General features: G+C 39.1%; 1 protein-coding gene and 1 long non-coding RNA gene across 2 annotated transcripts in view; one reads left to right on the top strand and one right to left on the bottom strand.

Annotated features, from left to right (window-relative positions):
* The window catches only part of LOC122810180 (thyrotropin-releasing hormone receptor-like), a 560,620-nt gene that overhangs the window by 145,621 nt on the left and 387,499 nt on the right, over positions 1–27,500 (top strand). The gene's annotated exons all lie outside the window — the stretch shown is intronic.
* Positions 18,774–25,486, bottom strand: LOC122810181. Its single transcript, XR_006366060.1, has 3 exons — positions 25,291–25,486; positions 23,789–23,791; positions 18,774–18,783 (listed from the first exon to the last, which is right to left on the bottom strand). It is a non-coding gene; the product is annotated as an uncharacterized LOC122810181 (long non-coding RNA).

Here is a 27,500-nt window from a genome sequence, read left to right as displayed (position 1 = left end):
TCCAGAATTTTAATAAATAATTGGTTTAAGTTACAGACATATTTCTGTCCTTCAAAAATTCTGATTCAAATAAATGTAATTATGTATAACAAGCCTTAAATTCCCATTCTATTGAATACTTATTTCAGAGTTTTCTTTAGTGGTACAGTCCATATGAGTGTATTACCATTTACAGTGGGTACCTGGGGAGAGCAGCTCTGTCTATATATTGTACAGCTTTGTAGAAATTCTAAAATGACTTCCACTCTTCAAGGAGCACTCACACTGAGCTCTGTGCCTTATTCCTTCAAATTTAAATTTTCGAGGAAAACAATAGAAGCAAATCTCTATTCTTGCCAAATGCTATACTCTTCTGACATCTAGCTTGAAGATGATCATAAAGTAGAAAGTAACAAGGCCAGCTTCTTTGTTTAGTATAACAAGATAATTTGAGTTTAGAATGCTTTCTGAACTACAGCTGAAATAAGGGGATGAAATTAGTAAATTTGAAACTATGGAGGAATAAGTGAAGATGTGTTTTCTAACAGGTTTCTTTAGGTACAGTGAAATAGAAGGAGCCACATTACAAACAAACTGATGCCTATTCACAGATGCCATTTGGATAAGTATTTCGTTTAGCATCTGTTTAAATATTCACCTGACTAGAATAACAAAAAATAACAGAAGTGAAAAAAAACTGAACCTGACTCACAGAGGTTAGTTTGATAAATATTTTGTTTTTCATTTGTGTAAGCATTCACCTGAACAGAGTACAAATTAAAAATATGAAAAAGTGAAAAAAATAAGTCCAAGTAAGAAAGACCAGTTAGATAACTATTTCAGTGTATCGTACAATTAAGCATCTACCTTAATAGTATACAAATTAGAAAATGAAGAAGTGAAGAAATAATGAGACTGGGACAAAACAATGAGGCTTACTGAGTGCATGGTTTCCTTGTTAAAGAAATATATTTCTAGACTTTAAGCACTGCACAGGCACTCGTATCACAACAGAACCAAGGCATTCCACTAGGTACTGTTAACAGAGGTTTGAGAACAAGCCTTGCTGTTTTTAATGATAGTGGCAGGGTGACTGATGAACAAGTGCCTGTTACACAGCTGTCATCTTTAAAGGGGCATAAGTGAATGCAGTCAATGTAGAATACCACTTAAGGATGTGTGGATACCATCACAGTGACACATACTTCTGTGTTAGAAAATAATTTAGGATGCATTCTTTACTGCATTTTATATTCCTCTGGTAGGGAAACATAAAACCACTTCTTGTTAGGTTTTCTCCTGACATATCAGTTCTACTATGCCTAATTTGTCTTTTGACTGCTGCACTGTCACGGAGCAGCTGGTGGAAATTTCTAGGGAGTAAGATGAACTTGTTACTGACAAAAAGCTTACATTTTGGGAAAACAAATAATTAGCAAGACTCATTTCACATAAAAAAATACAAATAAATAGTGAAATTAAATAATCCTTGAATAAGAAAGATTGAAGAAAAATAACTGTCAATAATAGAATCAAAAATGATTTTGCCCTGAAAATATTATGACAACTTGAAGAGCTCTTATTAATTGAAAAAGGCTTGCTAGAATGTTACTTTGTATCTGTGGCTGGACCATTAAGTACATTTTCCCACCATGTGACTTTGATACATTCCAAAATAGGTATGAATCTGCATCTCAAGCCATGGCTTTGAAAACACTTTATCCCTGAATTATTGTTGTAATCATTCCATCCAACCCTCTTGATTCCTGCTCACTAGTTGACATCTGGGAAATTACAATGCTACTTACCCCTGCATAGTTAATATGGTCCCAAAATATCATAGAACATACCATCAAACATCTGGTTACCATTTTAAATGACAGGGCTTGGATTGCCGAATCTAGAAATGAGGAGACCAGATGATGGAAAATATGGGCATATACAAAGTCAAACATTGCCATTTCAAAAAAACATTCCCTTTTCTTTGAGTTATGACAATATTACAGTTGTTAATATAAGTTCAGGGGGTGTGGTAGGTTTGCAACCCTACATTTGGGGAGCAGGAGATGTTTAAAGGAAAAAACAATGTTCTATATTCAGCCTTCCCTGTACTTTTGGTATTTTCTTGGCATTTTGAGACTCAGCAATCAGAGTCTTGACCTTCTGTAGAGAGCCTCATAAATTTCTTGCTTTAAAAGACCTTCAATTGCTCCTCTCAAAGTCAACCTGCTATTCTTACAGCTGTGTATAGCATGTAGTCCATTATTACATTGCACTTTACTTGCTTAATGACAGAAGGAAACAATAAACCCATGTAATCAGACCTTTAAGTGTATCTTGCATGCTATTTCATCTCTTTCTAACCTTACCACTCATTCTTTTTTCATTTATTTTACTCTCTCTTGAATGGCTTTGTAAATTTCTTTTGTATCAACCATTCCAGAAGTGTACTCCACATGTCCACATACTTTTTCATGAATTATTTTCGGTGGTCTGGATAGTACTTAGATTGTACAATCTGCTGCATGCCCTCCCCCCGATTCTTCTTTTTCTGGATGACACCTTCACATCTGCCTGACATGGTCTTGTGCACTATTTCTCCCCATCCCTTCTGATCTCTAATGAGAAGTGTTCTTACTCTGCTGTACTTAGGTTACATTCTGTCACCTCCATCCCACATACCCTCTCCAGTAGATTTCCACTTGATCCTTTGAGAAACTTTACATCACTTTCCTCGTATTGCCTTCAGAACTGCACACAAATCTCAACTTTTTGCCTAACCAGGGCTGGTAGAGCAGAAGCATTCCCTCTTTACTTCTGGATACTATCCTCTTGAGAATACATCCTTGGGTTCTGTTTGTTGTTGCCACTACCTCTCACTCTGCTCTGATGGTTCAGTCTAGGTATGATGTGATGAACACTCCCATATCCTTTTTTTGATCTTGCTGTCCACTGTACTCCATATAGCTGACAGATCACACCATGGTTGTTGTGGCACAAGCTAATTATTTCCATTCATCTACAATGATCTCCAACTGCCAACTTTCTACCCTTTTGGCAGCCTTTCCATTTTTTCCACATTCTTCACTGCTGCACCAGTCTTTGTGTCATCTGTGTGACATTGGTTCTTTCATCATAACTGCTTGTGCTCCATCATTCAGCCATGCAAACCTACAGACATCCAGATGTCCAGTCTTCATCCCATCCCTTCTAGTTTTACTAACAGCTGTTTGTGAAGGACGGAGTCAAAAGCCTTGGTGAAATCCAGGTACACTGTACCAGCCAATACTGTGCTGTCACATTCTCCTTTAATCGAGTTATAAAACTGGATCAGATTTTTTTGATAGCCCCTTCCTCTGGCCATGAAGTCAAGTAGGTTGCTGTCCATAAGGGTACTGTCCTTTAGGAAAGCATCCAGCCTTCCCTTCAGGATTCTGTTTATGACTTTACTTGCTACTGTTGTAAGGTAAGCGGGTCTGTAGTTTCCTATATTTTTCCTGTTCCCTTCTTGTGCAAGTGTATGACGTGTTCTTCCCTCCAGTTTTAAGTCACTTCTACAGTGGTTAGTGGTCTGTTGAAGATCACTATCAGGGAATATTCCAGCATATTAGCCATGTTCCTGAGGACTCTCGAAGGCAGCTTTTCTGATCCTTGTGCTTTACCCTCCCTAAGGGCAGCCAGTTCCTTTTTACCACTTCTCTGTCTATCACAGGGCCTACCCACCACTCTCACCAAACTGCTTTACATCCCCCTCAGCATGACATCTTTGCCTTACTTTCATTTGTGAAGACTGAGCCAAAGTATTTATTTTATACCTCTCCTTTTTTTCCAGGCTTTTGTGATCTGTCTACTATCTTAGCTCAGCCTGCCAAGGTGTGCCCCTCATTTATACCTTTTTACTAAATACCTAATAAATCCATTGTTCCTCATCTTGACTGGTATACCACTATTTCTCTCAATGGCTATGATATTGGCCCTCAAGTTTAGCCCTGTTCCTCCTAGATCTAATGATGTTTATAATAATGTCAGACCTGTTTATGGGTACATGCCTTATTAAATAAAAAAACTAAGCAAATGAAATGGCTCCCTACCATTAACTATTTAGGGTCTATCATATAATGACCTTTTATTGTGAACATAAAAATGTCCTCCTCTTTCTCACTCTCTGCTATGAATTTAAAGGCCAGTGTAATAATTGTCCCTGGCAGGGTTATCTATCCAGTGGTGTGAACATTGGCTGTAGATGATTATAGCTGTTAAAGTGACATCTCAACCCCATGCAAAAAATGGGGAAATGGGGTTATGATAGATGATGCTATGATCTGTAATGCTTAGAGGTTAAGAAGTATGTCTACCACTCTCTTTTGAGCTGACCATTGCTGCCCACTCCACATTCATTGCCTTTCTGATAGCCTCTTCATTCTATGTCTAATATAGCTCCTACACCCCATTTTCCTCTTCTTGCCTACACTGTCTTTTGTCCTGGTCACTAGCCTTATATTCCTATGTAGTCACAATGGCTTTCTCATCCTTTTGCTGTTATGTTGCTCCCTGTTCTTGGTTGTAGTTTAAATTTGGTGGCTTTTGCAGTGCCCACCCCACTGTAGATTTGATCTAGGACACTCCCCCAGTCCCATCTCTTTACCGCATTCTACCTAATAAACCCTTTCTGCACTTGCTTTTAGTCCTTTTTAATTTAATTGCATTTTTTCAAACTGTGTGTGGACTAATATTGCTACATACTCAAGTGTGCCAGCTTGCACTGCATGTGAATTGTTTTTACTGTTTTTGCTACTTTTCTGAAAAAAAAAAAATAAAAAAAAATTGTAAGCCTGTTTCCTACCTTTCCTGTAATTAGTGTTCCAGATACAGATTTGCTGTATCCAGGACTGTTTGTAAGCTTCTGAGCCCCCCAAACCTTTCTGTGTTGGAGGGAAGCCTTCAAGCTTATCAGTGGGAGTGGTAAGCATTAGGTAACCTGTCTACCACATAAGGAGTGGTTCTGGCCCAGAATTTGTAGTTATTGGCCGTTTGGGCGGTCTTCCATCTCTCTCATCTTTCTGATTTGAAGGCCTGCATTTGCACTTGTTTCTGTCCTGTAACTCCTGGGCCCATCTCATTTGCTCACTCAAAAAAAAAAAATGTATCTGCTTTTACTGTATTTGTGTTTCTTCCTACTTTATTTTGCTTTTGCGTCATCTTAATAGTACTCAATTGCATTTATTACTACTTGGTGTAACTCATTCAAAGCCTTTTAGTTTAAGCACTTGGGCTTCAAACCAGTTGTTTTACATTAAGAAGGTTTGTGGTCTGCACTGTAGTGGCAGAACAGGTAGCTTACATCCTTCTAAGTTGGGAACTGCTGCTGATTGAGGGCTCAGTGTCTGTTATTCTAAAAGTGTATTAATTCTGGTTTAAGCACTTGGGCTTCAGGCCAGTTATTTTACATTAAGAGGGTTCGTGGTCTGCACTCTTGTGGGAGGAGAGGCTGGACTCTGCCCTTCTGAGCTGGGAATTTCTGGTTAAAGGCTTATAGTGCCTGCATATTTGAACTGCTTCTTACTGAAATTGGTACACCTTGTTTGCTGTAGCATAGACTAGATCCAGGCCTGCTGAATCTAGCTTTGTTTGTATAACTTGAGCACTAATCCAGGTATTCTTTAAAGTATTCAATTGTATTTATTACTGCTTGGTAGTAACTTGATTAAAGTGTAGCTATCATTCTAAGTCTTTTGGATTAAGCACTTGGGCTTCAGACCAGTTATTTTACATTAGGAAGGTTTGTGGCCTGCACTGTGGTGGCAGGACAGATAGCTTACATCCTTCTAAGTTGGGAACTGCTGATTGAGGGCTCAGTGTCTGTTATTCTAAAAGTGTATTAGTTCTGGTTTAAGCACTTGGGCTTCAGGCCAGTTATTTTACATTAAGAAGGTTCGTGGTCTGCACTCTTGTGGGAGGAGAGGCTGGACTCTGCCCTTCTGAGCTGGGAATTTCTGGTTAAAGGCTTATAGTGCCTGCATATTTGAACTGTTTCTTACTGAAATTGGTACACATTGTTTGCTGTAGCATAGACTAGATCCAGGCCTGCTGAATCTAGCTTTGTTTGTATGCTTGTTGTTTGTTTGCTTGTTATTTCCCTGAAACGCTAATTCCATCTAAAATGTGGCTTTTCAGCGCTTCTGTGGATCCCTAGTGATATCTGCATTGCTTACTGTACTTATTTCCTTGTTTCACTTGAAAGATAGTTACTGTTTGTCATTTTTGCATTTAAGTTACCTGTAACACATTGCATTTAAGTTACCTGACACTTGCTCACTAAAGCAATTATATAAGTCAGCACTAAAAAATTAAAAGCACTACACCCTCACAAACTCCCCTTGAGTACCTTGTTCCCCATTGGCCCTTTTTTTCAATTTTAAAGGAATTCCCAATACTATTCCTGCATGTCCAAAGGTCAGTTGTCAATCTCCTCTCCGGTCCAGCTGGTGAATCTGGGAATCTTGAGGCAATGTTACAACTGCCTCATGTACACAGACAACCCTCTCCTCCTCCCAACAAATTCCAACACATGTGAGAGATGCAACCATGTAGCCAAACTGGAGGCTAAGCTCTCTCAACTCAGTACTGGCGTAACCAGTCAGGAGGAGAAGGAAACCACACTCACTATGATTCCAGTCTCACATAGACCTACCACAACAGCAAACCAAACACATAAACACACAAAAACATACTCGGGGGCTCTAAATAAAAATCTGCCTAAGCAGCAGAGACCTCCAAAGCAGACACCCAAGCAACCGCTGCCCCAAAACAAAACACGTGCAACACATAGCTCACAAAGCCAGTGTGCCGAACAGTCACAACCCTTAAGGCTAAACAATACACCTGATACACTTGTAATAGGTGACTCTATCGTCAGGCACACTGACGTCCCGCTCACCAGGCTGAACAAGGAGAAGGTCACGGTGAGCTGCCTGTCGGGCGCTAGGATCCGCCACATAACACAAGCACTCAGGTCTCTCCAAGGCAAGTACAAATATGACTCGGTCATTGTCCATGCTGGTGTGAATGACCTGAGACATACCTCCCTGGACTACATGAAAAGAGACATAGAGGAGCTCTCTGAGCATGTAGCCCAGGCCGGTATGACCCTGACCTTGAGTAGCATCTTACCCTCACCAAGAATGATGCCACAATATGAAGACAAGATGATCAATTTCAACAATTGGCTTAAGTATTGGTGTCATTCAAAGGGGATCCAATGCCTGTCAGCCTGGGATGACATGCTCGACAAGCCACGATGCTTCGCTAGGGACGGCTTGCACCTGTCACCCCTGGGCTTTCGGATATTGGCAAAGGCTCTTGCTTCCCTCATAGTGCCTTTTTTAGGCAAGGCTTAAAAGACAAACCCACCTCCATAGGTATCACAAGGGATAAGAAACTAGGAGTAATGCTACTCAATGCCAGAAGTCTAAACCTCAAGATGCATGCACTCGAAACTCTCCTTAGCATGGAGAACATCGATATCTGTGCAGTAACAGAAACCTGGTTCAAGGCTCCCGAGAGCACCCCAGCACTACCAGGTTATACCTCATACCATGCTTTTCAGCCCCAAAACTTGGACCGAACCACAAAAGGAAGGGGAGTATCAATATTCGTCAAAGATACCCACACCTCCAGGTTGGTGGCACAGCATGAAGCATCAGAGACTATCCATGTGCAACTAACAGTGGGTAAAACTGCCTTCCAGTTTATAGCCTGCTACAGACCACCCTCCCAAACCCAGGAACCCCACTCGGCCTTCCTGAGAACACTGGAAAATATGAAGGTCTCTCCAGACACCATTATATTAAGTGACTTCAACTACCCAAACATAGACTGGGAGCATTACTCTAGCTCCAATACCCTAGCCCAAAGGTTCCTAGAATTTATAAACTCAAATGCTATGGAACAACTTGTTACCACTCCCACAAGAGGGGAAAACATACTGGACCTGATCATCACCAACATGGGGACTCTATGCTCCTGACCAGAAGTGTATCCCTCACTGGTAAGATCAGACCATAAACTAATCTCACTGGATATTCACATCCCGACCCCACCCCCTGCCCAGAGAACCACAATGAAAAACTTATCTAAAGCAAATTTCACACTCCTCAAAACCGAGGTGGAATCCTTCAAAGCCCCCGAGCCTGTGGAAAATACGGCCCAGACCACAGAATCCTTTATAAACGCATTCTATGAACACCTTCAGGAATGCATGGATCATGCAATCCCAAATAAAACCAAGACCCAATCCTCCAAAGGCAGACGTCCTGTCTGGTGGACTCCAGCCATAAACAAACTATACAACAGAAGGAGGAAGCTACTACATGATAGAGCAAAATCCCAAAAAGGGAAGGCATCTCTGATCAGTATTAGCAAAAAACTACAGGCACTCATAAAATCGTCTAAGGCCAGCTTTGAGAGAAAAATTGCACAGGACACTAAGGATAATCACAAGGCTTTCTTTAGTTATGTTAGGAACCTGGGTGGGAATTCCCAGATATGCTCAGAATTAGTCCAAAATGACAAAAAATACATCGAACCCACAGACATTGCCAACATCCTAGCTGACAGGTTCAGTGCAAACTCCCCACCAAAAGGGCAAATATCTATCCCAGCAGAGTGCTTCCCCCCTGACATCTCAGATGTCAGGTAAGAGCCTCCCTCTCCAAAGCAAAAAACACAGCATCAATGGGACCAGACGGTGTCCCGGGCTGCATCCTACATGAACTCCAAGAAGAGCTAAACCCAAACATAAAACTACTGTTCAATCTCAGCCTTACTACAGGATATGTACCCAAAGAGTGGCGTACAGCAACAGTGGTCCCTCTCCACAAAGGTGGTGCCTCAATGGATCCTGGAAACTATCGCCCCATAAGCCTGACTAGCTTGGTCTGCAAAGCTATGGAAAGGATCATCATGGACCTCATAAATAAAGATATTGGGGACCTACAGACACTGTATCCTACCCAGTTCAGCTTTGTTAAGGGCAGATCCTGCCTCTTAAACCTGGTCGATTTCTTTGAAACAGTCACCAAGGCCATTGACGAGGGGAAGGTGGTCCACACAGTCTACCTGGACCTCACAAAAGCCTTTGATACAATTCCCCCCTCCGGCATTATAGATAAGCTCACCAGCTTAAATATAAACCGCTATGTCACTAGATGGGTTGCAAACTGGCTCAAGAACAGAACCCACATGGTTAGAATTGCTGGAGCCATGTCAGACTCCAAACCAGTTACAAGTGGCGTCCCACAAGGCTCAGTCCTGGGACCTCTCTTGTTCGGTATATATTTCTCGGAGGTACAGGCCAACATGTAAGGACTGTGGCTGACCAAGTTTGCAGATGACTGCAAACTGGGCACCATAATTGACTCTCCAGCCGACACAAGCATCCTCCAAAAGGGCCTCATAGAAACAGACAACTGGTGCCAGAGCCATGGCCTCAAGCTAAATGCCAAAAGTGTATAGTCATCCCCTTTGGCAAAAACAAAGTGCCCACAAATTACCACATAGGTGGTAATCCATTAAGTACAGAAGAAGTAATTAGGGACCTGGGGACCCAAGTTGATAGCAATCTCTCATTTGACAACCACGTGGCCAAAGTGGTTAGAAAAACATTTTATATAGCCCACCTAATCATGAGGGGATTCACATCTAGATCAGGGGAGGTCATCGTGCCTCTTTACTCATCCCTCATCAGGCCCATAATTGAGTACAATGCCCCTTTTGGGATGTACCTTACCAGACAGCTGCAGCAACTGGAAAGACCCCAAAAGTACCTCAGCAAGAGGATCAAAGGGCTCAAACAGATGCCATATGCTGCCCGGTTAAAGAAACTCCAGCTGTACTCAGTGGCATACCGCCTGCTCAGAGGCGATCTGTGCCTGACGTATAAAGCCATGTCCAACCCGGAATTGATGGACATGCTGCACCTCAGAAAATCCAAATCCCATTGAGCTACGCGCTCGGGAGACTTGAACCTCAGCACTGAAATAAATAGGACATGCTGGAGGGACAGATTCATAACCCAGAGGCTCCCTTCACTCTGGAATAAAATCCCAGATCAGGTTAGGCAGAGTCCCTCATTGACTCTCTTCAAGAGGAATCTTGATGAGTGGATGGGAGATCGTAGGTTTACCCCGGGTATCACTTCTGTGTCACTGCTAGACAGAGGCACAGTATACTAACCTCGAAAAAGGGCATAACAAAATTAATTTAAAATGGGTGGCGAAAGCCAAACACACTCTGGCTAGGCTTATAAATGCCCTAGGGCAGATAGCCTAGTATGAACCTATGAACCTATGAACCTATGTGCCATCCTCAGACTCCTTCCCATACTTAGCACTCCCTCCCCGATCTAGTCCCATAGTTTTATTTTTATGTCTCCCATTTGCTGTAGTTATGCCCAGACAGCTGAGCATAACTTGCAACTTTTAAATCCCATACTACCTTTGCATCTATATTCTTACCCTTCTTTCCTCTCTAAACCAGACAGTGACATGATCATCTCTGCCTGCTGGTGACTTTACCTGGACATTGATGAGTCTGTCTGCATTAGCTAGGATCATATCCAGAAGATTCTCATTTCTGGTACAGTTTAGCACCAGCTGGCTAAACCCTGGCATAGTCCAGAACCTCATTCATCTCTTGTTCCTGTCTTTTTCTACAGGTTGGAATCATGTAGTCTGCTCTTGACAGATTCCAGTCACTCAGATATAATGCTCCTCCTACTTCGATTCTTTATTCTCTTCTACACAATGCTATCCACCTTTCATGCTATGTCTGGGAGCTGATATTTTGTATTAATCAACCAGCACTCCCTGTCTTTCCACCTTAACTGCCAGGATACTTACTCTGACCCTGACCTTTCCCTCATCTCTTTCTTTGGGTGGGGTTCTGATTCATATTTGATATCCTGTTTTATTTACCTCCATTGCCCCAGTATCTATCATTTCTGAACAATGTATACTCATGCACCTCATGTTTCATCCCCTCTTGTCACTCTCCCATATTTCTGGAATACAAATAATGCTAGCGCTTTCTCTTCCTACATCACTCCTTACAGCTTTTTATTTCTTGCCAAGACTGCTTGCATTGTAGAGTATCCAGCAATGCTTCCAGGCAAACTTATCTGTATTTTATATTCTTTATCTGTTCTTTCTTTATATCTGTTGCCAAAATAGGTATCCCTTTCTTATGCTTCTGTGACATCCCTCCTAGTTTCATCCGTTTTAAAGTTATAAACATTTAGTTGTACCTTTACAGCTCATCTTTAAGAATTCTTATCCATTTTAGGTTACAACAGAACCTACTGCTGGCAAACAGCTGGTCTCATTTGCCAAGTCTCTGTCCAGCATCCTGCTAGCCCCAAACCCTTCTCACCTGCTCAATGCCACATCCAGACATGGATGTCTGATCTTATCTTTCCTCAGCATACTGGCTGTCAGCACACACAATCCTTATAACCCCTATCCTAGCATCCCTGCTCCACCTCCCATGGCTTGCTAGTTACCACCTCAACTATTTCCTCTGACTGGCCAGTGGTACCTCCATACACCTTAACCTGATTCAACTCCTTCCTTCTTGAAAGTTCCTTAAGAAAATGGTTAGTCATTATAGGATAATAATGGTTGTTCCTGCCAGTAGAGCAGTGTAGGAGTTTGTCTTTATTCTCTAATTTGGTTCCTGACTGGGTTGACCTGTCTTCAGATTCTGCATGTTTTTCCATGTGTCTTTGTGGGCTTTGCTGTTTTCCTCCCACATAAATAGTGATAATTGATGTAATGATCATTTTCAAATTGTTGTAGGTTAGTATAGACTGCATCCGTGAATGTGGTGAGTGTGGGTATGTGCAAGCACAAACACATGTGCACAAGTATGAGTCCACAATAAAATATCTCATCCAAAATAGTTATTCTTTCTTATACCCGTTGCTTGCTAGAATAGGCTCCAAGACCTCCATGACCCTGAACAGACTATACATGAAAACATTAATAAAAGAATGAATGAAAAATAAATTGACATAATATGCCTTATTTTTCTTAATGTTGCACATGATTAACCATAATCAGAAAATAAATCTGCAGGCCTACGTTGTATTATGTGACAGAAATATCAGAGACAGAGCTTCCAACCATGATCCATCAAGAGTCATGAAGAAAGCTAAATGCCTCTTGCACACATTGTTTAAATCCAACTTGCAGGGTGCACACAAAACGTTCAGTATTCTGATTTGATTAATTTGGAAAAGCCTTATTTCTACTATTCAGTACTGCAACAGCCTTGAGTAAACTGAAAAGCCACTATCAGACAGGAGCACACTTGTTACTCCTTTTATTTTTTATTTGTTTGAATGTCCAGATACTTTTCCTCTTCCTTTTATTTTTAACTTCTGTCCTGAAACTGACTCATTATCAGCCTGCCAGCTTTCTACATCACTGTCACCAATCTTTTCTTGCTTTAAGCAGCTCTAGGTCCTCTCCTACAGTCCTGTATGATCAGTTTTTCCTGTGAGAAACATTGCTACATAACCACATGGAACTATTTAATGCATCTTAAAACACGGGCTTTGTTTTTCTTAGGCCTCTAATCACATCAGTGATGTGCCTGTTCTGTCACCTGTTATCACATCAGTGCATCTGGAGAAAAGGGCTTTAGGCTTACCACAACTTAGTCAGTTAAAACACATGTTACTGAAAGATTAAAAATTACATGAAATAAACCAATGCAACCAGAGAGATAACACCATCTTAGTATAAACATCAGGTCAGTTGACCTGCATGAAACAGGAGGATGAGTCATTTATCTAGGACGTCCAATGGACACAAATGTTTCTTTTCAGGGGTGACTAACAGTGCTGTCTGGATAAGTCACTTGCTCTGAATCACACAGTTTGCAAGTGGAAGTTGAGGAAATCAAACCAAGGACTGTAGCATGAAGCTTATCAGCTCATAGCCTTAACCACCTGAGCTAAATGGTTCTACCATGAAATGTCAAATTATAACACCCAGAGCATTAAAATGTTTTTATTTTTTATTTATTTATTTATTACATTTGTTAACCGGGTAGTATCCGACTGGGCCAGAAGCCCATTTTCAGCAGAGACCCAGGGAGAAAAGCTCCAGAAATAGTACAATACAAACAAACAAAAAACCTTAGTAATGTATATACTGATAACAAATTAAAGCAACAGACAATAAAAATATATAAAAATATATACAAAGAAAATATAAAAATCAGATCTGAGACAGATTGTTCAGACAATTACAATTAGGAGGAAAGTACATATGAAAAGATGTATGAATAGTGGGAGATGTATGTAGATTAGCAAGGACTGAATGTTAAGGAGTTGAAGAAGATTAAGCAAAGTTAAGTAAAACTGAGAACTTTAGTTGGAGATGAAGAGGGGACGGGTTTAGCTAAACACATCAGGAAATATAGTATGTTGAAGTGGACAAGAAGGTGGGAATAGTAATGGAGGTGGGTAAGAAATTTGCCTGATGTATGGCAAGAGTGCTGTCAATAAGTAGCAATGAGAAATTGCAGTTAGAGATGTAAAGGGCAAAACGAATGCCTGAAATACAGAAAGATGAAAAAAAAGTACAGCCCAAGTGTTTTTTTGCAGGGGAAAAGCTCCCCTTCATCGTCTGATATGGGAGACAAGCCCCCAACAACCACTGAAGTTACATATGCCAGCTCCACAGTCACATCAACTCAAAGAAGAATAAATACTCCAGAAGAAGGGAATCATTGTTGGATCATATTTAGAGATCTCACTGGCAGTAATTTATTGTGGAAAACACAGATTGTAGTTGTCTTCCTAAGCATCTTGTGCTTCAGGTAACTAACTCTGGAGGAATTTCACCTTGGACACCTGCAGATATACCAAACAAAACTGCTAGACTGTGTATTGGCATTTATAGTAAGTATAAGTGAGGGCTGACTACACAAATAATTTTTAGGCATTGGTTCCTTGTAGTACTTTGCTGTATATTACATTCATATTATTGAAAATGGATTTAGGGTGATTCCTTCTTTGTGAAATAAAACATAAAGATTTAGACCCACTACATTTTGTACAGTTTGATAAATGTCATATGAACTTTTATGAAGATATTTATTTGTGGTTTCCTTAGCTTTGTTTGCTGCCTTGTACTTCAACAAAAATGAAGCAATGGCTGTGGTAGATCTTTGGTGAAAAAGGATTCAAAGGAGGCAATTACTAGTCTGGAATACAGGTGCATAGTAACCACAGAAAATGAATTGCTTCATTTCACTCATGTGTTGCTAGGCAACATTGCTGACAGTATAACTGTTTTAGTGATTTTCTGCATATGACAGAATATTCTGTATTGACACAGCATGTTTACATTGTGTTGTCTATGACAATTAGCAAAACAGACAATGCTTGGATATGCTCACTTATGGCAAGACAATCAGATGTATATATTTACACAAACAATGCTTTAATTTCATTAGTTTATTACTCTTTGCTCTATCGTGTACTTTTTTTACATTTTTTCTCTGTAATAGTTTGATTATTTACAATTTCTGCCCTACAATCACCTAAATACCTAAATACATTGCATGTACCTTAACTTGGCGTAATACATTAGTTTTGCTTTTAATCATAATGATTGTCACACTGTTAATTTCATTATTTTGTCACTCAGAAAAAAGAATATACCAGTACTTTGCCGATAAAGGAATAAGTATCTCTTGGTTATGCCACTCTGATTATTTTATGCCATTGCTACTCACTAATGCTTTCCTTTCTTTCTGTTCTATTTTTACTTTTTCCTCCATTCTTGCACAGAACCCTTGTAATTCAGTGTTTTAAGAAAATGTTATGTTCTTATTCATATTAACTTATACTAACCTAAACTTTTTTGTACAGTTGTGTTCCGTGTCCTTTTTATAGTGTGCTCTGAAAATTATGTTTTTTTCTTGAAATGAAAGGATCTATAGACATACTGTACATAGTTTCCAACTTTTAAGAAGGTTTGCTCAGCCCAACTGACCCTTGCTAAATTATCTGACGTTTACAGAACAGCAAAATGACAGGGGCTGCATCATCAAAGTGCCTCTCAGTGTACTCAGCATTACTTTAGATATATTTGTAAAGACATATGCATTAATTGTGCAGAAGAAAACAGCAAATCTTACGCTGAGGTTAAGTATTTTAATACGCCTTCCATGTTGTATGCATGAAAGCTGCCACATTGTTTAGGATGGGGCAGTGGTGCAGAGGTAGCATTGCTGCCTCCCAGCAAAAGGTTTTCCGGTTCAGTTTTTGGCTGGAGTGCCTTCTGTGCAGAGTCTGCATGCCGTCCCTGTGTTCATGTGAGTTTTCTCTGGGTACTCTGGTTTCCTCCATTGTTACAAAAACATGCATCTAGAATGTTTCTCCCTGGGGTTCTGCTGAAAATTGGCTTTGTTCCAAGTTGGATTTTCCCAGTAAATAAATAATAAATAAATATAAGACTAAAGAGAACAAACATTCTGCTGTAATTACAATGGGTTGTTGTGGAGATACACATCACTGTAGAAATGAAGTACGAGGAATGATGTTTTGTGGGAATATCATTTGCAATAGCTGAGCTGCAGGATAACAGATCAAAGAGATATGGACATGTTTCTTGATGCATTAAACATTTCTGAGCATGTCAGTGCTGTGGCCATTTTATTGAAATGTAGCCCCCCCCCCCTCATTCCCAGCTGCCTATTATTTTCATATCACAACATGACTTATAATTGTACTTGAGTTGAATAATTAGACCATGATAAAGCATGCACAACACACAGTTTAACTAGCTGAACCTTTTATTATTTTTTAAACTAATATGAAATAATATCATTTTGAAAGCTTGTTTTTTTGGAAGGTGAGGTCTACTTTTTGTACCAGTTCTTCTACAAGTACTGTATTACCATGATCTACCAGTATTTTCTGTACATTATAATTTGAAATAAAGTAAAAATGATCACTGTTGCTAATACACCTGTTTGAAAGCAGATGTTCTTTGAAACTACACACTAACACACACATGCAGACATGTAGACACTCATGCGCTTTCACACACATAAGTACACACATGCACACAAATGCACATAATCACATATACAAACGCACACACGCACACAAGCTCAAAGAATACTGCATCTAATTTTCTAAATCTTTAAGGAATTGTAAACAAACAGATGATTTTTAAGTAAAATTAAAATGTAGGGCAATAAAAATATTATACTCTAATCTCTTCTTCACTGTATCACTGCTTATTCATGTAACATAGCAGGGTAATTGGGGAAGGTATTATAATAAATATATTCAGCTAAGAAGTTAAAATAAATGCTCTAAATTAGGAATTCCTAGGTAATGCTGAAATGTAGTCTGCCTATGCGTATTTGTAGTCACTCTAGACCCACCTTACCAATTAATGAGAGGATTTTGTACAAAATCTACTTCAGTGTAATCTACAGGGGTATGAAGCAGATTGTATAATTCATACAGAAAAATGATAGAAAATACATTATAACTGGGTGCTTTGTATGATAACACAACAGAGCACAGGCCATTCTACATACATAGGACTAGAGCGTTGACCAAAACAACATCCAAGAATGTGAGAGCTGGACCCTCAAAATATCTGAACTGACTGGGTATTTTTCTCTCTGCATTTTTGCTCCTGCACCCCCCCCCCCCCCCCACACACACACACACACATTCAATTGGCTTTTTTATTCAGCTATCAGTGGAGGGCAAGGATCAGCTATAAGGGACTTGATATTTGTGCATATTGGGTTCCTAACTTCATTATACATGTCCCTTAATGCCTCGGGATCTGTCATGTGAAGGACATACTGTCAAGGGCATGTAATCCACTTCAGTGACTGATGTAACCCATAAGGGATACATCACCTCCCTCAAAGCCAATGCTTCTTTGTGATCACTTATCTCCACTGGTGATTCCTTGTGGCGACAAGTACTCAGACATGTGCACCACCCCAAGGTTATCCAGCAAAGCCTTGTCACTCTTCCATTATCTTCTGTTAGCTACAGACTTAGTAGGCACTGCAGACACTATATGGACTTGATTCACTTGAGTCATGGTCAGGACTTGATCCTTCTATGCCATTATGGAGATTGACTGGGCAGCCTGGTTTCTTTTGCTCACCATAAGTAGATTGGTTTGACTAGATTGATCTTGTAAGCCAGGCAGGGATTGACAACAAGGATAAATATTTGTAAGAGTAATGAAGTAAATTAGAAAAAAAAACATATACAAATAGGGCCAGTTTATGAGGTAAGCTGACAGCCTGAATTTCTGCAGTGGGGCCAGCCTAGTTCAAGGGATCTTTAAAAAGGGTGAACAAGAGTAGGAAAAGAAGACACCCCTGCTCCACTGGATAAGTCTAAGAAAGAGGACATTATTTTAACCACTGCATCATGTGTTCTACAACTTCATTTAGGTTTTAAGTAACTCTAAGCTCAGACAAAATAAAAACAAAACAAGAAAAAAAACTAAAATTGTACTGTACTCTTAATAAAAAGGAAAAGTAATACCAGTCTGATGCCTTTTTGAGATAAAAGCTTGGCACTAAACGTGGGAATGATTTTCAGCCTTTAGTTATTAATAAAAAGAAAATATTGATAACTGCCTTTGGTTTGTGTGCTAGACAAAGACACACAAACCCACATTCTATGTACACTGGCACATAACAGCAAGATAGTGCACCATAATGGTAAACATTTGTAGTTATTAGTAATTTTAAACCCTGGTCTATAAGATGAAGTTGGTGCTGGATCATCTTTGGCTTATGGATTGAAACTGTACAACCTGTGTATATGAATGATTGATTACCCACTACAGCTGAATGTCATTCATCAATTGAGTGGAATTTGGTAAAGAAAAGATCTAGTTCACATTATGGTTCTTAACTGGTAGGCCACCTGCTAAAATGCCAAAACTCTTTTTAATTTCTCCAAGTCTTTTGGGCTTCTAATACCATGATGAGAATGGACCCCATTCCTAAGTCAAAGTACAGTTAAAGTTCATGAAATTAGTATTGTTTCAATCTTTGATGTCAGCCAAAAGTGCTCTTAGGAGCACCCGCAATGTGCCCAGTAAAGCCTCTTTCTGCAATTCGTATGGAGTTACATGGACTGATAACATATCTAAATACCACTGTAGATTCTTTTTTATAAGATCTGTTGCTCCTACTACTATTGGAACTGTCTCGGTATCTTTCTTCCACATGGCTCTCATTTCTGCTTGCAGATCCTGATATTTTATGACTTTGTGTCTCTCTGTATGCAAGACACTGTAGTCACTGGGTGTGGCAATTTCAATGATCAGTGCTACGCTTGTCTTCTTTTCTTGAACCATTATATCTGGTTTTCTAGTTTCTATCTTTTGAACTGTTGGTAATGGTGGTCCCATGTGATATAAACTTAATAATTTTCTATGATGCTTTGTGGCTCATGTTTCCAGTGTTTTTCAGCCACTTCAATACCATAATGTTTGCACAATCCCCAGTGCAACAATCTTCCCACATTATTATGCCTTTCAGTATACAGTCCTTCTGCCATTAGTATGTCTCAGTCTGCATCAAGGTGTGCAACTGTTTCCAATTCAGTTTTACAAAACCTACATTTGTCTTTCTCCAACATATTCAATGGACTTTGTAAACCAATGTGTATGTAGCCCATTAACTTGGGTTGCCAATATTAACCTTTCATCTCTTGGTTTGAATTCGCCTATCCTTAACTATTCCTGCACTCTCTAGTATAACTTCTGCAGTGTGACTGAAGAAATCAGTGTACTCACTTCCTCTGGGAAAAAGAAAGGGGACATTGACCCTATAAGAAAAGATTCTATTGCAGATAATCAGTTTGGATCACATCTGTATAAAGAAGTCTAGTTTGTTAATAAACTGCTACTGAGATGAAGACCTAAAACTCTAAAAACTGACAGTGAAAACCAAGGGTGCCAAGCTGTAAAGGACATTAAGCATGATGATGCACTTGAACAGGCACTTGTACTCCAACAGGATAGACTCCTTGTCAATTCTAATATATTTCCTATGATGAACAGAGTAACATGTACAAGTGTCTACCTAGGGGTAAAGGTATTTCTGCAGAGCTGGTCATTTCATTTGCTGAAAGTCAGTCCTGCAGATTTTTATTGCTGTGGTCACTGACTGATCTGTGGAAGTCTGATAATTCTCACTGTACAGCTGTCCGAATGTCCCTGAATTAATAAGACCACTTGGTGAACTTGAAATGTCCCACTGTTTCTAATGCTCGTGTCATCATCTTGACCAAAGCCCTATGGAAGGTATAGAGTAGCAGCAGTAACTATCCAAGAAAACAAAAGCCCCTTTGTTAAACACTTCACCACTCCTAACTTAAGAAGCAGTCACACATTTTTCTTTCCCCCATATAAAAAGCAGGAGAGGATTTCCAAGACTCAAATGTCTTTTATTTTCTGATGCTTACTAGAAGAAAGATATGTTGACTGGAGCTAAATGATTTGATGGTTGATTTGTGTAGCTAATGTAAGCATTTGATATTTTTTAGGTAACCCATTAAGGTTCCATAAAAGTATTTTCATTCTTAATTCATACAGATGTCCCCTATGAAAAAAAACTGCCTCCATTATAATTACCTTTAAGTCCCACCAATAGTAACTGGAAAGTCATTCCTTTAAACAGAGGGAATCTCAGCCATGAGCGAAAGTCAAAGAGGAAATCCATCGAGCCATGTACATGACAGCATGTCTCTGTGACATTACCCCTAACCTACACATGATTTAATGAGAACCCCTTTCACTACACAGTGTCATTACACAAGACACTTGGGCATTCACACAGATAGGCACACAGGCGCACAAGTGTACACACACACACACACACACACACACACACACACACACACACACACACACACACACACACACACACACACATATACACACACACAAAACAGTACATGTATCTCCTGACCTAAGCCCTACTCTAACCTTAATCTGCCAATAATCACACAGACAAATCACTAAATCAATTCCCTTTCTTAACACTTACCCTAAAATCAAGCAAATGCACTCACACCAAAAACAGTACCCACTAATTTATCCATACTCTAATCTTAATAAGCACACACTTCCACAACCTCTCTCCCCAACCCACTTACCTGACAAAACAAAAAAATTGAACTCCCACCACTTGAAGTAAAATATAACAAAGAGTGCATTTGATCAACTTACCCAGCAGGAAATGCATATGAACAAATTGCTGTTCAACAAACTGGGCAGCAAACCATAAAATAAAATTTCTCACTCTATCCATTTTATATGGTTGCAGTTTGGAAGTGCAAATGTTTGCAAGAGTGAATGATTTTTCATGCTGTAAAAAAAAATAAATAAAAAGCAAACACTCATGTAAACAAACGTTTTTCTGAATGGAATCTGGGAGTGGGGTAAGGGAATTTGCCCTTACTTCGCTGTTGTGATAGTATATATAGTTAGCAGGGAGTGTGTGGGGGGGTGCAGGAAAATAAAACTTGTTCATTTTTTTGTACATTCAGTCATATGAGCATTCAGTCTAAAGTGATCACTCTTCAGAGGTTTGCCCATATATATATATATATATATATATATATATATATATATATGTGTGTGTGTGTGTGTGTGTGTGTGTGTGTGTATTTATATTTGTAATTGTAGCACAATAATGACGGAAATGCAATTTCAGTTAGCACTAAAAATATCTTCCATTGAAATTTCTTCACAGTACTGGCACTTAGTAAGTACAACTGGCTTCCTACCTGACTGGTACCCACATGTACAAGTGAGGTGGTGTTTTTCAGAGCAGATACAGGAGAAAATGTCAAAAGTGGTAAATAGAATGGATAGTGTACATTATGAGAAAAAGGTTAGAATGTTTATGAATCTATACCCTGCAAACAGGAAATAAAAGCCTACCAATTTGCTGTTTTTCCACTTCACAATATAATATGAAGTTTAGTAAATATAAACATTTTATACCTGATTTACTAAGTTGTAGTGAATATTTCCCTTCCTTACTTAAACTGTAAACTTAGGAGGAGGATTCATGAGAAGCTGAGTTGGGAAGCTCTCCTTGGGCTGTTTGGAATATTCAAATAAGGGACTCGACTCCAAACTCTGGGACTGGTTCACTTATTTCCCTGCCTTTTTCTTTGCTACCACTGAGTACCCTTGGACCCTCCCTCTATGGTCTCAGAATGCCTTTAAATAACTGAAATATAACTGGTATAACAACAGAACAAATATGCTTGTCCATTTACTCACTTAACTGACTTGAATAAACTTTTTAAAAATCTTTTAAATAACTTCTACAAGTCATCTTATTCCTCTTATTGGGAGGGGGTTAGAAGCTAAATGAACAGAGGTAATCCAGAAAACTTGAGTCAGGTTTAATATCCTACCTATGATCCAGAGGTTGACAGGACTAACAAGAAACAGAGTCCAAAGGATTAGTCCAGATAAAATCACTTTAGCTAGACTTTTTCTCTCTGATACCCTCCTCGTGGAAGGAATAAAGACACCTTGTTGAGACTTCAAGTAGTTTATTCAGTTAAGCATGTAGATGGATGAGTCTTACATCTAAGAGCGAAGGTGCCATCTTCTGGGCTTAACCCTGGTACAATTTTATGTTTGTCCTGTTATCCTCTAGGTTACAAGCTTGAGCACTGTGGATTATTTGTGTTTTGCTTTCTTTAAACAGGAAGGGCGAGAGCAGAACTGATTTAGTGCATAATAGCTTGTAGGAGGTTTGTGAGAGAATAAAGATGCTGAAGAAAGATAAGGGGAACAGCTGAGGATATTAGCTGCAAATTGATATAAGCAACTTCTGTCTCGAACTGTGGAAGAACTTTTTCACTTAGTGTGAGGTGACTGTCAGGCATTATCTATTTATATGGGTGGTGAGCAGAGGACTGTACGGTTGCATCCAGGAGGGTATGAGAGATAGAAGAGTGAGGGTAGGATGCAGAGAGGAGCAGCAGCAGCATAGTGGTAGCTGCACAACACGGGCAGACTAGACATGCAGACTTACTCCTGCTGACATTAGTACATATCTGTATATAGTTATGCATTAGTGCTTGTAACCCACCTCATCATAGTTACTAACGAATGCTGGGACATGACTGGCTGTCAATATAAGCAACCTTTTAAAAGGCTCACAGGAAGGATGTTTCTTTAGGTTACAGATAGGGGCTGCCCAGATAAAGGAAGCTGTCTAGTATTATAGGACCAACGAGTATGTTGTCCATTGTAAGACACTGAAATGAAAGTGACCTTAAACATATTCAAGGATGCAATCTCCCTGAAAAATGCACACCGCAACAAAATCTACACAATAAATATTCATGAATACTTATTTTGAGGACTACAGCACTGAAAATTAAAATAAAATTTAATTCCGCGATAAGATGTGGCTTTTTGCTATGGTTTATATCCTGTTTCGACACATTTTCATCTCCTGTGTGCACTTGTGTTTCATTGGGTTCCTGAAAAACACACCCATGAAATGTGAGGTTAATATCTGTTAAAGCTTTTTTTTTTCAGGGGTGCAACCTCCTTGCTTCAGGCTTAGCCCTTATATATACTAAATGCATGTTGTTGCAATATTGGGGCAAAACAGAAAACAATCAGCACAGGTAAAACATGGCTTACATAACTACATTCATGAAATAGAATGAATGGCATGCAAAAAGATTCAGGGAGCTGAGAACTCAACAAGTTTGACTCATTCAGTATCTCCATCAATAGTCTACATTTGACTACTTAGAGATCTCCCTTACGTATGCCTTAATGCTTCTCTTGTTTCAGCAGCTGAAGAAAGGCTATCAGTTGTTTTAAACAGACCCCTACTAAGGATAACGGAACATGAATTTAGGCTGATGCTGCTGCATATTTAAACAATGGAAAGAAATACATTCAATGCCTTTTGAAAGAAAGTAATACATTATTATCAATATAAATTCTGTTTCTATGGAAAGCCATTTCCTTTCCAGATGAGCAGAAAGGTGAGACAAACTCATTTTTTTTTTCTATATATAAACATTTTATGAGGAAGACTGTTTTGACTCTCTCTACTTTAATTTAGGAAAAAGGGCCATAGCTAATCACACCATGAGACAAATGCTGGCCTGGAGTTGCTTCAACTTTCTTAAGAAATACACTACAAAATTAGTATGGCCATACCCTTACAACCCTTTGTTTAAGCCTGAAGTTCAGAGATTTTGCCATCTGGCATAGCTTTCCATACACTCTGTTCTGTTTTCCAAAACAGGGAAATGAGCTTTCTACAATAAATGCATCTCCTGTTCCTGTTGTTGTATTTTTTTATTTTTTTAATTTCAGGTTCAATACAAAATATGAATGGCAAAGCAATACTAGCAACAGATTCTGCTGCTCTTTGTTGGATATTTCCACATGAAGTCAGCCAACTTGCAAGGAGCAGTACTCCTTGGGAATGTGGGCATTACCAAATTAATGTCTTGGGGCTCTCACAATGAGAGTAGGGTACAGACAGCTGTATGCACCTACACTGGAGGGTGAGCAGAATCAGTGAATTTCCTTTTCTCCACCCTACAGTAATCTCAGAGCTGATTACATTGAATAAAAGGGTCCATGGAGGAAAGCCCTATGGAAGGGCAGTAGGGAAGCCATTGCCGTCACAGAAGAGAAGTTATAAACAGAATTGTTGGAATGAAGTTTGGCACTGCCTTCTTTGGGAGAATAGTATTCCTAAGCTTTGCACATAAACCCTTTGCCAACTCTCATGGGTGAAAATCCACTAATGAGCAGTAGCTCTTTAGAACATTGCCATGTAGTAATTTTCCTTACCAGACATCTGAGATTAACTGCAGATCTTCAGAATGCCTCATCTAATGTTATTATTTGACAATGTACAGAACATAATGCAATTAAACACTACTATATATTACAGTAGTGCTTTCTTCTATGGCTGCTATTAACATTGTGGAATAACAATATTGCTAAGAATGCTATATCTGCTACTCATACCATCTAAATGAACCTTTTCTTGTGTAGTAATTTGCAACTTGCAGGTAGTGTTAAATATTTTTAATAATATGGTAGTGGTCTTTGGTTGTAACTAGGAATGTTTTTCTTTGTGGATGTCACAGAGTCCCCCATGAGCCCCATACTACCTCTAAACAATGCTTGTACATTAATAACTTATCCCCTGGTTAGGGTTACTAACTGGATCCCAAAAATTATTAGCTGAGGTTAAATGGGAGTTAAGAGGCTACAAGTGTGAAAACTGCCGCAAACAGATTTACTGAGTATTTTCTTTTTTTCTTTCTTTCTTTATTTTATTAATTGTGTTTAGCTGGGAGGCTTGCCTCTCCTTGCATGCCACAGCTATATTTAATGGTCACTGACTGCAATGTGGCATGGCCAAGGAACATATCACACCAGGCCCAAGGACAGGAAATGCTTCCCATACCCACCTGCTGCCATTCTGAGTCCTGGTCTCCAACAAAACCAAAAAGTAGTAGTACCTCCTACAGCACATCATACCCTATTCCTCCCCCGAAGAGGGGTGGGCAAGAAAACCCATCATCACTGCTCTTTTCTCCCAAGCCAGCTCCATCAGATGCCTGTACCTCTAATCAAACACTTGTAAAGTAAAGAAGGGTGCTGTCTTGTTCTAGGTCTTGAAAGAGGAAGTTAATGCACACACACATGTCATTTCAGATAAACAGCAGTGAGCATGAACCCCCAACGATTTCAACCTCCGTCTAATGAGCTGATGAAACAACTAGAGTAACTAACTGAATTTATGTTTGTCACAAAATTACAGAATTCATGATTCCAAATTCTATGTTTGAAAGTGGTGCAGGGATGCTATTATCATTTCTTGAATGCTGGGAATTGAGAGGTTGACCCCACAAAATAAAAACTACATAGAACAATATCTGCCATTCCACTGCACAGAGGCATTTACATACCTCTCAGCTGTAGAGATTTTTGCAGAATGTCCAGACTTTTGCCTCATATTTTTGATTTATTTATCATAAAATTGTGGTTTTCTGGCAAATCACTGGCAGTTCATTGAGGGTTGAATCAGAAAACAAAGACAGACATTTGAGTTTCAGACTTCATGTCCTTGACCCATGTTCAACTGCTGTTCGGAACCACAACGCTTTCCAGGGTGCGGGCCCCTCTCTCGGGGCGAACCCATTCAAGGGCGCCCTACCCTTTACAAAGAAAAGAGAACTCTCCCAGGGGCCCCCGCCGGCTTCTCCGGGATCGTTTGCGTCACCGCACTGGACGCCGCGAGGTGCCCGTCTCCGCCGCTCCGGATTCGGGGATCTGAACCCGACTCCCTTTTGATCGGCTGAGGGTGACGGAGGCCATCGCCCGTCCCTTCGGAACAGCGCTCGCCTATCTCTCAGGACCGAATGACCCTTCAGAAAATGCTTGCTAATGCAAAACCTGTATGTATTCTATCACAGCATAATATTAAGGAACATGAAAGACAATGTATAATAAAGGGAAGGGAAAAGTATGACACAACATCAATGAACTGCCAGATGCAATGTGAAAAAATGGGCATTTAAACATTCAAAATAGAAGAATAATGATAAAGTGACGTAAGTAAGTTACTGCAGACTGCTGTAAAGCTTGGGACTTAAACAGCTATGCTGCAAAATGATATAGTCATCCTTACACAAGCCATACCACAATGAAAAAATACTATGAGGGAAGCTTTTATCTTGCAGGATTTATAGCGTTGTTATATTCAGAATTTGTTTATTATATCTGATATGTTTATATGCAATATTCTTTCCAAATATATTGCAGTGTTTATAGTACTTGTTTGTTAAGAGCTTATGCATAGGAAGCTGTATATAGATACACAAACATGTGTGTGTGTGTGTGTGTGTGTGTGTGTGTGTGTGTGTGTGTGTGTGTGTGTGTGTGTGTGTGTAGGGTTTCGGGTTAAATGGTTCCTTGTTTGAATGTGCTATATAGGTCGAGTATTATATAATCAGTTCATTATAAGCTTTAAGACAATTTTATTTGAACAAAATTATATTATTTTCTTTTTTCTTTCTCTTCAATGTTTGCATTATCCACATGCAATGAGAAGCATTTTCATGGCTTCACTGGGTAACTATTAGTCCCTTAAAGTATAAAGTTACAAAAGAGCACAGTTTCATGGTAAACAAGATATTTCATTCCATGTGGCTGTCATGAGAAACCAAATGTAGTCTAAGTGATGAATTAATGTTAATAACCTTTATCAAGTTTCTGACCACAATTTTCATTTCTTTAGTACTTCTGAACCACAAGCAAAAGAAAACCAGATTAGCATCCATTACTCACTTGAAGTAAATGCCTCTTGGCTTGTGAAAAATGGATTATGTATGGAAATAGCTTGAGGTCAAGGGGTCAGCTATGCACAGTATAGTAAGAGAAACAAGATGACATTTAAAGAATTAGATTTACCTTTTTTGGAGATTTGCATAAGTATTTCACATCAGTTAAATATATTTAGGTACAGCCTACAGGATGAGATCTAGAAAAAGTACATTATTTTATAGCAAATTAAATTATGCAGAGATTGCAACTGTAAGATCTCTATCTCTATCTCTTAAGCCAGACTAGAGTATTTTTTTAACAAACTGGAAATTTAAGCTATATTTTATGCCTTGCTGATAATCTTATTTGCCTCTAATGTTTATACTTCTGTTTTACGTTTACGATTTCAGAGTATCACACATTCAAATTTATAATAAGCATGTTACATTGCTACAATTTAGAATATAAATACATATACATACATGGAATATATTATTTGCAGGGGGTGTGGGGGGTGCAGAGTGCTTGTCCCTGCAAAAAAGTAAAAAACTGGTGTTGTATAATTAAAGTTTTAGGAGATGTTAAATAAAATAGCCTGGGCATCTGATGTCACCTCCTATTTCATTTAACGTTGAACGCAGATGTCGGAGAAATATTATTCGGAATTATAGGCAAGCAGAAATTATGGATACAACATTATTTTTTTTTGATGTTTTGACTACAATTTTTTTTTTACTTTCCAAATTTTAATAATAAACCTATATATAGATATATATATATATATATATATATATATATATATATATATATATATATATAGTTCACTATCAAAATTCTGCAAATTGGTTTTGCAAGTAATGACTTACTTGACTCAAAATGATGAAAATGTGTACACCGTTGGCTCACAACAATGAATGCGGTAATGTCTGTATGTCGAATTTGGCATTATTGACATTACCCAACTTACCTGGATGTCTGGAGATGCCCTACAGCTATTTTGCAGGGCCTCCTCCACCCCTCCTAATTGTATATTCTAACTCTGAGATCGCACTACAGTTAGGAAAAGGGTACATTTCCCTATCTCAACTGTAGTGCTATCCA

This window comes from Protopterus annectens, chromosome 8.part1 (assembly GCF_019279795.1).
Source record: "Protopterus annectens isolate FY-2018-M chromosome 8.part1, PAN1.0, whole genome shotgun sequence".
NCBI lineage: Eukaryota > Metazoa > Chordata > Ceratodontiformes > Protopteridae > Protopterus > Protopterus annectens.
This window is presented reverse-complemented; position numbering and strand designations above follow the sequence as displayed.